The sequence below is a fragment of the Humulus lupulus genome, chromosome X (assembly GCF_963169125.1).
Source record: "Humulus lupulus chromosome X, drHumLupu1.1, whole genome shotgun sequence".
Taxonomy (NCBI): domain Eukaryota; kingdom Viridiplantae; phylum Streptophyta; class Magnoliopsida; order Rosales; family Cannabaceae; genus Humulus; species Humulus lupulus.
The window spans coordinates 100,142,191-100,154,804 of record NC_084802.1 but is presented as its reverse complement, the minus strand read 5'-3'; the positions used below and the strand labels follow the sequence as shown (position 1 = coordinate 100,154,804).

The following is a 12,614-nucleotide window of genomic DNA, read 5'->3' as shown; positions in this document are numbered from 1 at the left end:
TAGCCGTGTGGTGGTTGGCCGCCATGGGATCCGAATCAGACCTTGGCCGCATCCGAATCTGACTGAGGTCATGAAGGTGCACCAGATTATTGACACAGTTCAAAGGGAGCAGAGGCGTCAATTTGGAGTCAAGAACCCTAGAACCGTCATTGTGGTGACTCCCACTTATGTGAGGACGTTCTAGGCCCTTCACATGACCGGTCTGATGCACTCACTGATGCTGGTGTCGTACGAAGTCGTTTGGATCGTGGTGGAGGCTGATGGAGCTAGCAATGAGACTAATTTGATCCTCGCCAAGTCGGGACTCTGGACCATTCACGTTGGATTCGAGCAGCGGATGCTGAATTCTTGGGAGGGTCGTCATCGATTGGAGGCTCGGATGAGGCTTCGTGCATTGAGGTGAGTTCATGGTACTTTTGCTCAGCTTAGTTGTTGATTTTAGCGTTTATGTTAGTTTTGTTTCCAAAATTGAGCTACATTTTTTATACTTGATCTAGAAAATCTGAGAAATTTACCAATTGAAGTAACCAAGATGAACTCTTTAACATTTAGGTTACTAAGTAGTGTGTAAATTATAATTGATCCATTCGTGTTGTATGTGTAAATTATAATTGATCCATTCGTGTTGTATGATCCACAGTCTCTTTATTTATCTAGCCAAATCCCCAAACCCTCTCCTCCTCTCACTCAACGTTACCTATTTCTCACCGCTTCTCTCTTTCTCTCACTGCCTCTTTCTCTTTCACACGGAATCCCCAAGTATATGTAATCTTTTTCTTGTTTTTTTTTCTTGGTTACCTTTCTCTTTCTCTCACTCAGGGTATCTCCGGTTTTTGTCCCTCTCTCAGTTGCTATACATTTTTTTTTTTAATATCCATTTTTGTATTTATGGGGTATTTTTATGCTCCAGTCTCTCTGCTGTGCTCTTAATTTGTGTTTTTTTTTTCGGTCTCACTTCATTACAATTATGGTTGGAAAAAGTTGATTTAGGCTTTGATTTAAACTTTCAAAAAAGGAGAAAGATCTCTAGAAACTGAATAAGAAGGTATATTCTTTTAAGATATTCTGTTTGTTATTTCAAATATTATGCTTGATCTATATACATGTATGTGTTATATATATGTGTGTAAATTTCCTTATTAATTTGCTGTGCATTGTATACTCTTATGTTTAATTGTTTTTAATATGATTTATTATAATGTGTGTATACATGTGAAATAAAGAATAAAAATAGGAGCATCTCTCTTGTTCAATTTGGGTCTTCCTTGCTCGATTGGGTGTTGGTCAATTAGGGTTGATATTTGAGGTGTTGAATGCAGCCGTGAGGTGTGAGTTTTTAGACTGGAGTGACTATATTTGTACTTTAGGTCCTGGTTATATAGATTATCACCATTTTTATAGATTCGCACATATAACCATTTCTTTGCTCTTTTCTTCTTTCAATTGAGGTACACGTCTTCTCTTCTCCACTCTGTTTAAGTGTGTAGTGGTATATTTGTAGAAGATCTCTTTCCATTTGTGAGTTAAACGACATCTTGGAATGTTAACTTTGCTTGATTTTTTAACTATGTCAATATATACATAAAGGGTCTCCAATTCAGCAACTACTTTAGCACACTTTTGAATGATTATGTTGGCCTATACTTATTTAGCACACTTATCATCATATATGTGAACTTATCACAATTATTTATATCAGCTGCCAAGTGTATGCCCTTCTTGATAGTGCTTTTTCTTACTCGAGTCCTTTCTTGATCATAGAGACTTAGTTCGTGTTTACTCTTCTGCTCTGATGATTAATCTCATGTCAGAATATAGTTATTAATAATATGTTTTGAAGTTCTATTTTTGTGTATCTTAAGTTGCTTTATACATACCAGAATTTTGAAAGTTGTACAGTTAGTTTTCCATCTGTTTTATTACAAAAAAAATGCATACTAGTCCAATTTGGTAAACTTTTAAAAAGGGAACAATTAGTCTATAATGCATGGACTATTCCTGTTACAAATCTATCAAAGGGACTAAAGCTCTAAATTTTGTTTTTGATTTAACAAGGATGCCATTTTACCCAATCAAATTAAGTGAAAACTAACCAACAGTTTTAGTAGCCATAGGCCTGTCCCAGATAATTTAATCTTTCTGTAAGATTTTTAGTGCTCTGACGCTTTTTGTTTTTCCATTTGTACCAGGAAAATGGGTATTCTCGAGACATTCTGACTACGGTGCACAGAAGTAGAGCTGACTGTCCACAGCCTGAGGTTTAAAGTTGTTGAACCCTTGTGCAATCTTATTTTCGGTAATGTACATCTTATTCAAAACTTCATGTAATTGTCATTGGGCAGGAAATGGTTACTGTCAGTGTAGATGGTTCTGTGCTTGATCGAATTTATAAAATCATGTCATATTTACGTCGCTGATTTATATTTGTCATAAAATCATGTCATCTTGATGCTAAATTGAAGTTATTAAGCATGTATATCTGTTTTGATTTAATATATATAAATATATAAATTTTTATTAAGCTGTCTCTGATGATACATTAGACTAAATTTTGGGGCTCAGTTGTTGAATTCTTGAAGTATAAAAATCTTCTTGGTAAATTTTCATATCAGTATTGTGATTCATATGGTCTCTTTCTATTATGAGTCTAGTTATTTCTCACTGCAACTAATCATTCGAGGAGAGGTTGGATATACAGAATCAGTTTTGAGTTCTATAATTTGATGGCACTCTTATTTATTTGCTTACTTATTTATTTTTGTGGCACTATTTTAGGTCTTGTCTTAAAAAAAATCTGTATTTCCTTCTTTCATTATTGTCTCTAATGTTTTTTGCAGCCACATGTTGACTTTGGAATAAAAGTACTTGGTGCAAATGCTATGTCCATTCCTGGCCTATATGGGTTTGTCCAGGTACAGTACTCGTTTAAGTTTCGTTGATTGAGGCTTAGTTGAATAAACACATAAATACATGCATCCATCTTATAGACAAACATAATTTTCTGAGAGTACATATTAATCCTAATATAGTAACTAAATGAATATTGCTTGCAGTTTTTACTTATCTTTTTTTTATTATTCAGAGATGTTTCATTCTGTTCCTTAATACTATTTCTTTTATTATGTTGGCTAGACACCACTCTACTCCACAGCCAAAACCAGCCCCAAGGGCTTGACAATCTCTTTATTGATTCTAAGTTTCCATTTGTTGAACAATGGAGTCTAGCTCCAAGCTTCTCTCATAACAGTAGTACAAGATATCTCTAGGCTCTCTAAAACTCACTCTCAATATTACAATGTATGTAAAAACTGAATTGGATTAAATGATAGAATAGGAGCCTTATATATATACATGTGATGTAAGTGACTGAAATCCCCTCTAAGGCCCGAGCACCAACTGTCATAACTAAATTTACAAAATTCAGTTATGATGTCCAATAATAGCCAAGTTGACCTTGAGCATTTGACCAACACTTAACATATACTACATACAGAAAGTGAGTTTTTTTATTTATTTATTTTTTCATTTTTTCTTCAAACATATAAGTTTCAATCTGTAAAAAGACACTGGTATGTCAAATATGATATGTCATATATTGAATTGAGGCAGAAAGGAGCATAGACTTGTTAGTATAAGGTTATCAATATTGAGTGTTGTTTTGGTTTGGTCATATAGTATCTAATTCTGGTAGAGGAACTTGAAAAATAGATAGTTTTTGTTGTGCCAAGTATATTAGGAAGAACACCACAAAACAGAAGCTTTAATCAAGATACAAATTTAAAGACCAAAAAAATTGATCAAACAAATAACAGTAAAACAAAGAATAACAAAATAACAGGAAACAACACACCAGAATTTACTTGGTTCGAACTAGAGCAAAATTGCTACTAGTCTACATCTACGGATAGTCTAGCCAAAAGAGCAAAAATTTCTTCATAAATGGCTTATTTAGTCCTATTATAATCGTGCCACTGGTTTCTGTTGTGGGTCTTGGGCTCTTTACAAGGGGATTCCCACTTGTAATGTCCAGAAAACTTTGTTACTTTAGCTTTTTTTTTTATAAGCTAAAGCTATTACATTTTGCTTTGATTTTCCCTGAAAAAGATGTGATTTTTACCTGTGTTTTGGGGGTAACAGAAGTGTTTGTACATTAGTAACAAGGTAGTTGCTGGCATAGTCTGGTGGCCATATATTTTCCCAATGTCCCCACTCAAGGGCCTTAAAAACAGAAAGAGGTCTTAGATCACTATTGGGTTCCATGACTAATGAGTTGATTGAGTAATCAAGATAATGATTTAGACAAAAGATTTGTTTTTTTTAATCAACTGGGGCTCACTTTTGTGCTGTATGTTAGTATTTGATGTTGAATTGGTCCACCGTTAAGAGTGCAAGTTCTTACTGTATGTCCTGAAACAAGTTCTAGCTAGTGATAAATCATAGTTATGATTAGACTGAGATTGGCTATAGTGCATGCTTAGATTCAGGACATACCGCCTGGAAATTTGGTACCTAATAGACTTTGGAGTCCTATGCCCCAGTTGGTGTTTATATTGGAAATCTAGTACTGGTTGGATAAAATGGGATTATTGGCTACACATAGGGTTAGGGACTCAATGGGATGCAACAGACTTATTTATTTCTTTGGTCCCCTTTCTAAAATTGTTTGGTTTTAGTTGTTTGCAAATAGTTTTATTCTTTATGTTTCATGATTTCTTTTGGTTTCCTTGATTAATTCTATTTGTAGCTGAGTTAAACTACCCCTTTTATACATTCTTTCAACTTTTTTTTTACCCCTGTTTTACAATTCACACAGTATGATCCTATTTATAGTTTTTGTATATATTTAATTCAATCTTGGAATGGATGCCCTTTTGATGTGCCACAGTCACAGTTTCTTCAATTTTTCTATTTCTTAAGATCCCTTTTTCACTTTTGTTTTTGCCTAAACTCATGGTTGATTCCCTTTTGATGTGCTGCAGATGCAATTTCACCAATTTTGCTAGAAATATCCGCTGCCTGAAGTGCAAAGCTGAGGGACCAAAGAAGTTAGGATGAAGTGATATTGAAATGAAGAAAGGTGATTGGAATTATCCAAAGTGGGTCAATTTTTCTCAAAAGTAAGCTGGGATTGATCTTTGTGATTTTATTTTCAATTTCTATTGATTGGTCGATGACATATACATAAAGTATTGCATTTTTTGTTGATTTTCTGATGATCTTTCGAAGTTCTTCTTTCATGTTGTTTCTTCAATTTCTTCTATTACTGATTCCACAGTATACTCCAATACTTTTTTTTTTCAAGTATTGTTCCAATATATGTATATATGAGTTGGCATGTTGTATTGGCTTCTTTTATTGTATATACTACTAGTATGTGGCCATCATTATTTTGTCTATAAGTTTGAATCACCAAAATACATGTTTCTCTCAGCAAGGGTGTAAAGCATGGGTATCTCTCTCTCTCTCTCTCTCTCTCTATTTATATATCTACTTTCACTACTCTCTTCCTCACCAAAGAAACGAATTTGATTTGTTGATTTGTGTCTTTTAATTTTAGTCTTTACTGGTCTATTTGGCATGAGACTGTCTAGAGACCAAAAATCTCTTTTGGGAGTGCTTGGATGAGATTTTGAAAGTATTTTATTTGTTTGGATGGTTTTTCTAAGTAAGCAGGTTCTGCTTGGATGAGATTTTGAAAGTATAATATCTCTCAGGTGTCCTTTTTCATTTCCCTTTATACCATATTTTTGCTTTCTATCTGTTTTCCATTTTGGTGATTTACCATAAAAAAAAAATTAGCTTGGTAGATCTGTTCTCTTATATGAAACTGTAAGATTAGCAAGAGAATTTTATCTATTGGTAGATCTGTTAGCAAAAAAATTAGCTTGGTAGATCTGTTCATATCTGTTCTCTTATTGTGATTACATGGGTTTTTAGACCTGAAACAGTAGAGAACCTCTCTTTCTTGTTTTGTTGCATACATACACACCACTTCAAGATCACACTTTCTGATTAAGCACAAAACTCATAACACAATAAATATGGTTACTAAAATAGATATGAAAAATCAAACATGTAGATTTGTTTTACATACTAATTTCCTTCCTCTTCTTAACTAAAGATTTGTGTTTGTCAAACGTTTTGATAAGGCATTTCAGATTTTGTTTGGTTATGAATTCTCATTTTAGCTCACAGATTCAAGAAACACCACACAAGAGACATTATAAGTTCATAGTTCAAAGCTTTAAGCATTGAAGAATATATTTTTCTTCTTATTATTCTCAGTTTTCATATCCACCACGACATCATTTTCTTTGCTCTTTTAACTGTTAACTGAAATATATTCAATAGGACCCTATTAATAATCACTATTCTCTGCCATGTTTGTAGAGGTAAGTTATGCCAAATCAAAAGTTACGTTAGAGCAGAAAAGTTGTGATGATACATTTCTTGTTACCTAATTACAAAATAACTTGGGGATTGATTGCATAGTAAGTAATTGTGATAAATTACCGGCGATAAATTTTATCTGTAAAAGTATTCTGTTTTATCGGTGATAGATTTTGTGAATATATTAACTGTTCTATTATCACATTTTTCTAGTATGCACTTTCTAGATTAGTAACAGTTGAATTTACTTTCAGGGTTATGGTGTTGTTCTTGTTAACACTGATGAGGCAGGGACACTGTTAGTAACCAATTATCGACTTATTTTTCTGGTATGTGAATCGTGCAGTATTTCTACCTTAGTATCTTTTGTTGAATTTAAGCTAGTATTTGGCTTGCATGTATGACTGCTTTCGTTTGACTGAATTCTCAGACCTCTAGGTTTGAGGAATAGTAATCTTTTGGCTATATCAAGTCAATTTTATTGAATACATTGTGCTTCCTTTTGGTGCATGATTTTCTTTTATCTTTATTTATGTTGAGTAATTTTTTTTTCAAGAGTGAAGGAACTAGGAATATCATTTCTCTTGGTACCATACCACTCATGACAATTGAGAAGTTCAACAAATTGGTAAGTTATAGTGATCATACTTTTTTTTCTAATTATTTACTGGTTCTCTATTTTATTTGCTAACTTAAAGAAGAAAATGATTTGTGCTCATTTATGGACAAGACTAGTTCTATAGCAGGATTTTACATGACCTTTCTGCATCTTCTTTGCCATGCCACTTAGTCTCAAATTTGGGTTTGTTGAATTGGTTGTAGTGTCATTTATAGGGTTATGTATATTCTTCCCCATGCCATATATGATATCATGGTTTGTTTGGATTGAGTCATGTTTCTTTCTTGTTCATTTTATTTGGTTGTTAGTTGTATTTTAGTTTTGCATTAGTGACCCAGATTCACATTTCTTTCAAAAATAGCTTTGAAAATATATGTTATATCAACTCCAAAAATTAATGGGTTATATTTATATATATATATTCTTGTTTATCTATTTATCTTTGACGTATGTGAAGTGTTTTAGTTTTATAGTTTCACAGTTTTTGTTGGTAGTTTTTGTTTTAGAAAGTATATTGGACGAGTTTTGTTGATGTTTTTGTATCAGAAAATTCAGATGTGATACTGTAGAATATAAGCTAAAATGTTACATTTTTCTTAACTTCTCCTGTGTTTTTCTTTTATTTTGATGCAGGAAGTGACGTGTTTGATAGTATAAAAATTAGATTTCTTCTCATATTTCTATGTTGAAACAACTACCAACATTTCTTAATCTTTGTTGTTGGTGCTATAGCTTCTTGTGAAATATTATACTCTATACATATATCATATATATGGGTGACAAAAAGAAAGTACTTTGTCCGTATTAAAAAGAATGTCTCGTTCTGTTTATATATGTTTTTGCTTCTAATGGACCAATTTACATTTTTCTTTGCTTGTGGTTTAATGCTTTTTTTTTGGGCAATTTGCAGGTATAATGAGATTGATTCTAGATGTGCTCAAACCTTGTCCGAGCTTGAATGCACTTCATGTAGAGTTTGGCCAAACTTCAAACTAAGCACACCATAAAGAGTGGACCTCATTGAAATCCTTGTGAAGGTGATCATACTTTTCCTTTAAATAGTGCAAGTTTAGTTTGAAACGTGAGTTCAGATTTCTTTTCATTAGTTTGCATGGTTATGTTTTATAGTTAAAATGTTATATTGTGATCCATAATATGCTTTTATACATTCAGAGCGTTAGGAGCTCTTTTCTCACACTTATTCATTTTTTTTTTGTAATTTTGTAATTTTAATTTTTTTTGTATGTCAACTCTTGCTAGTAATACCTTCTTTTTCTTTAGCTCTTCTCTAGTTGTAGATTCTAAAGTGATGCATTGTTTTGAGTGTCATTTCTTATGCATTCAAACAGTAATATATTGACTTGAATAGACAAGCTGATAACGTGATACATTAATAATGTTGTTATGAAAAGTAGAGGAATAGAAATATAGAATCTATTGTGACAGGACCCAAGTGCGAAAGGTAATATATGGGTTACCTTTTAAATTTCTATGCTTCTACATACAGACAACTTATAAAAATACCATTGACATATTCATGGAATCTTTCAATGATGGATTATTTTTATTCAATTGTACTAAATCGTAATATTTATGTTCAGCTGAAACTATGGACCCTTCTCTGTGTTTGTGATAATTCATTGAGGTGTTTCTTCTTGTGTTCTTGTTTTAGTTTTTATGTTATGCATAGATAGCTTGATTTGAGACCCATCTGGTTTGCTATTTAGTGTTATTGTGTTGTCCACTACAAGAAAAACCACTTTTCACAACACATGGTTATAAACCCATTTGGTTTGCTATTTACTGTTATGGTATTGTGTTGTGTTATTCTTTCAGGTTTTACTTAGTCAGTGTCACCGATTTTAAGCGCTGGTTCTTCTTGGAAGATTCCTTGATATGGGACCCTGGGCTATAGATCTGGTACTTTTTGGCTTCTATATAGCAGGTCTAATTTATTTGGTGGTAAAATATGATGCTGTAGTTTATTTTCTGATCATTTTTTGTTTTTCCAGGCCCTGTCTGTAGGGATATTTCCATATGTTATGAAGCTATTGCAAACAACAACACCAGGCCCTGTCTGCAGCATATTGGAAGCATACTGGGTCTCCTTTGAGTTCCCTGCCTTCTTTGGCTCATATAAGAAGTCCAAGTAGTGTTGTTCCATCTCAGATTGGTCCAATATCGAGAGTTGGCACTAACAACTCGTCTCTTGTTCGAGATGGAAGGGTCTGCACTAGCAGCCCTCTTGCTACTTCTGGATTTATGCATGGCTCTCCATTGTCTGATGATTCATCCCAATTTTCTGATTCTAGAATATTGAATGATGGCGCAAGCAATGGGGTTGTTAACCACTCAGCAGTAAAACCCCTGGACAATGTGATGTATTCACAATGTGTATCAGCCATGTGTGCTTTGGCCAAGGATCCATCTCCATGCATTGCCAGGCTTGGTTGAAGGGTACTGCTATTATAGGGATTTATCTTTTTCTATTATTTTTTTGAGATATGTGGTATAAGTCCTTGTACTTGACTACTGTTTTGTTAACTGTCTGTTTTACCCTAATTTGAGTTTACACGTCAAGTAACATTTCGTCTTTGGTTTTCTTTTAGGGTATGAAACTATGACGAGGCTACACTTCTCAACAGCTTTGATAATCATGATTTTCTAGATAAAGGAATTTCTAAGCTCTCCCTTTTGAATGAGCTAGATGACAGCTTACTTCTTGCAGCTATATGTAAGATACTAGACTGCCGCCTAGTTTTCTCATACTTTTTGGGCACGCAGTTGTTATCAGTTCAGCTCCCTGGAGTTTCAATTTCTGTCCATGCATGATCCAGGTGATGGAAATATTCGCATTTGGAAAGATTATGCATGGAAGGATGAGCAGAAACTTGTTATTGATTTCTCTTCAATTCAGGGTTATAAACCGGGCATTCGAAGCTTGAATGCTGTTGTAGATTGGCAACAACAATCTGGATATCTGGTAATTTGATTCTTAATGAAATGTAATCTTAGGGCTGACACTCATAATGTTTATAGTCAATAATGGGCATTTAACTAATTTATTTGATGTCTTGTTGCTAGTATGCTTCTGGTGAGGTTCCTTGCATCATGATTTGGGATCTGGATAAGGAGCAACCTTTTAATTCTGTTCTTTCATCACCAGACTGCAACATATCAGCATTGGTCAGTTATACTTTTGTTGTGTTCTTGTGTGCAGCTATAATGATTGCATTAATTTTGTTACATGCTTATTATTTTAAACTTAAAATCTGTAGAAAAGGTAGTGAGTTGATAGTTTATGAAGGACATTCCCTTGTGTTATTTTTTTTTTTTTTTTGCAGTTCATCTAATTTTGTATATATATATATCTAAATATAAATAATACTTCCTTTAGCTGAGGTATGGGTTTTGAATATAAATACCACATAAGGTCTTAAATTGCTACACTTTATTAAACTCAAGAATTTTATTGCAATTTTCTTTTTTAGGTATTAGATTGTCAAATAACAAAAACTTGGTGTGTATTTATGCTAATAACTTTTTTTAAAAAATAAAAAACAAATTTAAGAGAATTTTTTATGCACAATTTATTTAGATGAAGGTTAACTATTGCAATAGCATTTGGTGTTGGGTGGATTTGGTATCAAGCCTATTCTTATATTTTATTCTCAAGTACATCGAGTAAATGGGTTGCTTGATACATATTTTCTAGACATTACCTGTAAGAAAAGTTGGAGCTGCTTCTTATTTCAATCAATATCACACCGAACCTGAACTCTTATTTTTTATTATATATATGAGCTATTTTTGCAGCTCCTGGAACTATGCTAGTTGGGATGAGGTTTGCCAAGTTTTTTGTTGTTGATATTGATCTTTTGTTGGTATTCACTTAGCTTTGGGTGGGAGTGGTTTTTTGTTTCTTTATTCAAAAGTAATTTGATAGATTTCCAATTGTCCAAATGAGCTCTAAAATTTATAACATGTTGCTTTCTGTTTTTAATGTGTTGCCCTTTATATTTTGAGTTGCATTTGTGGTTTCTTTGGTATGTCTTTATTTTGGTCTTTTGTGGTTGTGTGACTTTTCGCTGATTGGCTGGAATGTCAGGATTACTGGATTTGCTAAATGGGAGTTCTTAGTTTTATATTTTTATATATTTTGTGTTAGTATGTACTTGAAATTGTTTCACTTGTTTATTTTTCTTCTCCATGTTCTCTTTGTAGTTTGCCTCTCAAGTTCATGGCAGTCAATTCGCTGCTGGTTTTGTTGATGGTTCTGTCAGACTCTATGATGTGCGAAAACCTGAATCGTAAGCCAAGCAAATTGGTTATGAGTAGACTGATGAGCGATAAGTTAGGGGAGTCAGTAGCACACCAACTCGCAAACTCAAACAGTAGCAAAATATGAGCAGAGACGAATAAAGGTCAGTAGCAGTGTGTTACTGTTACCAATGTCTTATAATTTAGTGTTTGGTTTCTTTGTTTGCTTTGGTGTAGTTGTGAATTCATTATTTTGTATGTGGTGTCCTCTCTTGGAAATAATTTCCATAGCATTTTTCTTGAAGTAATTTGTGATGCTAGATAATAACAATAAAATATTTCTTTGTTTATTTTGCAGATGTGACAAGCGAAATATAAAATGATACTTAATTTTGAAGGCTTTGTGTTGGGCAGCTTTAGAATATTTTGTGCTGAAAGTAGTAATTTTTCAATATGTTGAATATTTAAGACTACTTGAATACTTAAAGAACATTTTGTTGTTGATGACAGTGTTGAATGTTTTAAACTAATTTGTGGATTGTTAATATAATGTTGAATGTTTTTACTTATTGTTATTTGAAAATCAAGTTCATTTGATGATGCTAGTATATATTAGAAAGCTAATTTTAATTATATAAATAAAAAATAGAATAGAATAGAATAAATTAGTGTTATATAAATGAATATATAATGAGAATTTAAACTTATCTAAATATTAAAATAATACGAAAAATGTGTTATAATATCTATTACAATAACACTTTTTATGCAAAGAATTGTGTTATGCAAACTTCATTATATAACACAAATAATGTGTTATACTAAAGCGTAGTATAACAGAAAAAATGTGTTATACTAAAGTATAGTATAACACAAAAAATGTGTTATACTAAAGTATAGTATAACACAAAAAAAGTGTTATACTAAAGTGTAGTATAACACAAATTTATAAGTATTGAAATGTGTTATATAATCGACTATAAATAACATAATTAAACACTTATCTATATATTAAAATAACACAGAAAATGTGTTATCATTGATAGTATAATAACACATCTATATAACAATGATAAAGTGTTATGTAAAGTACCATGACCTACAATAACATAGTCGGTCTTAACACATCAGAAAGTGTTATGGTATGTTTTGATAACACATTTTCGGTGTTATTAAAAACATTTTTTCTTGTAGTGATTGGATACCATATGTGGAGGGCCCCACATAGCAGGCAACAATAACAATGTCCATGAGCGATATGCAAGGACCCTCAGACATAAGGTAGGGGAGTCTTCCCAGTGTATGGCAGTCAAGGAGAGGTCTCCAAAATATCCAAAGTATGAAA

The 12,614-nt window shown here is 32.7% G+C and overlaps 1 long non-coding RNA gene across 2 annotated transcripts; it reads left to right on the top strand.

Annotated features, from left to right (window-relative positions):
- Window positions 1-281: 281 nt before the first annotated feature.
- On the top strand, window positions 282-6,980 carry LOC133804874 (uncharacterized). Of its 2 annotated transcripts, none has more exons than XR_009878680.1 (5): window positions 282-399; window positions 2,190-2,296; window positions 2,838-2,912; window positions 5,004-5,117; window positions 6,947-6,980. It is a non-coding gene; the product is annotated as an uncharacterized LOC133804874 (long non-coding RNA). The 2 variants fall into 2 exon arrangements; XR_009878679.1 differs by having other exon boundaries at window positions 5,004-6,719.
- Window positions 6,981-12,614: the final 5,634 nt, after the last annotated feature.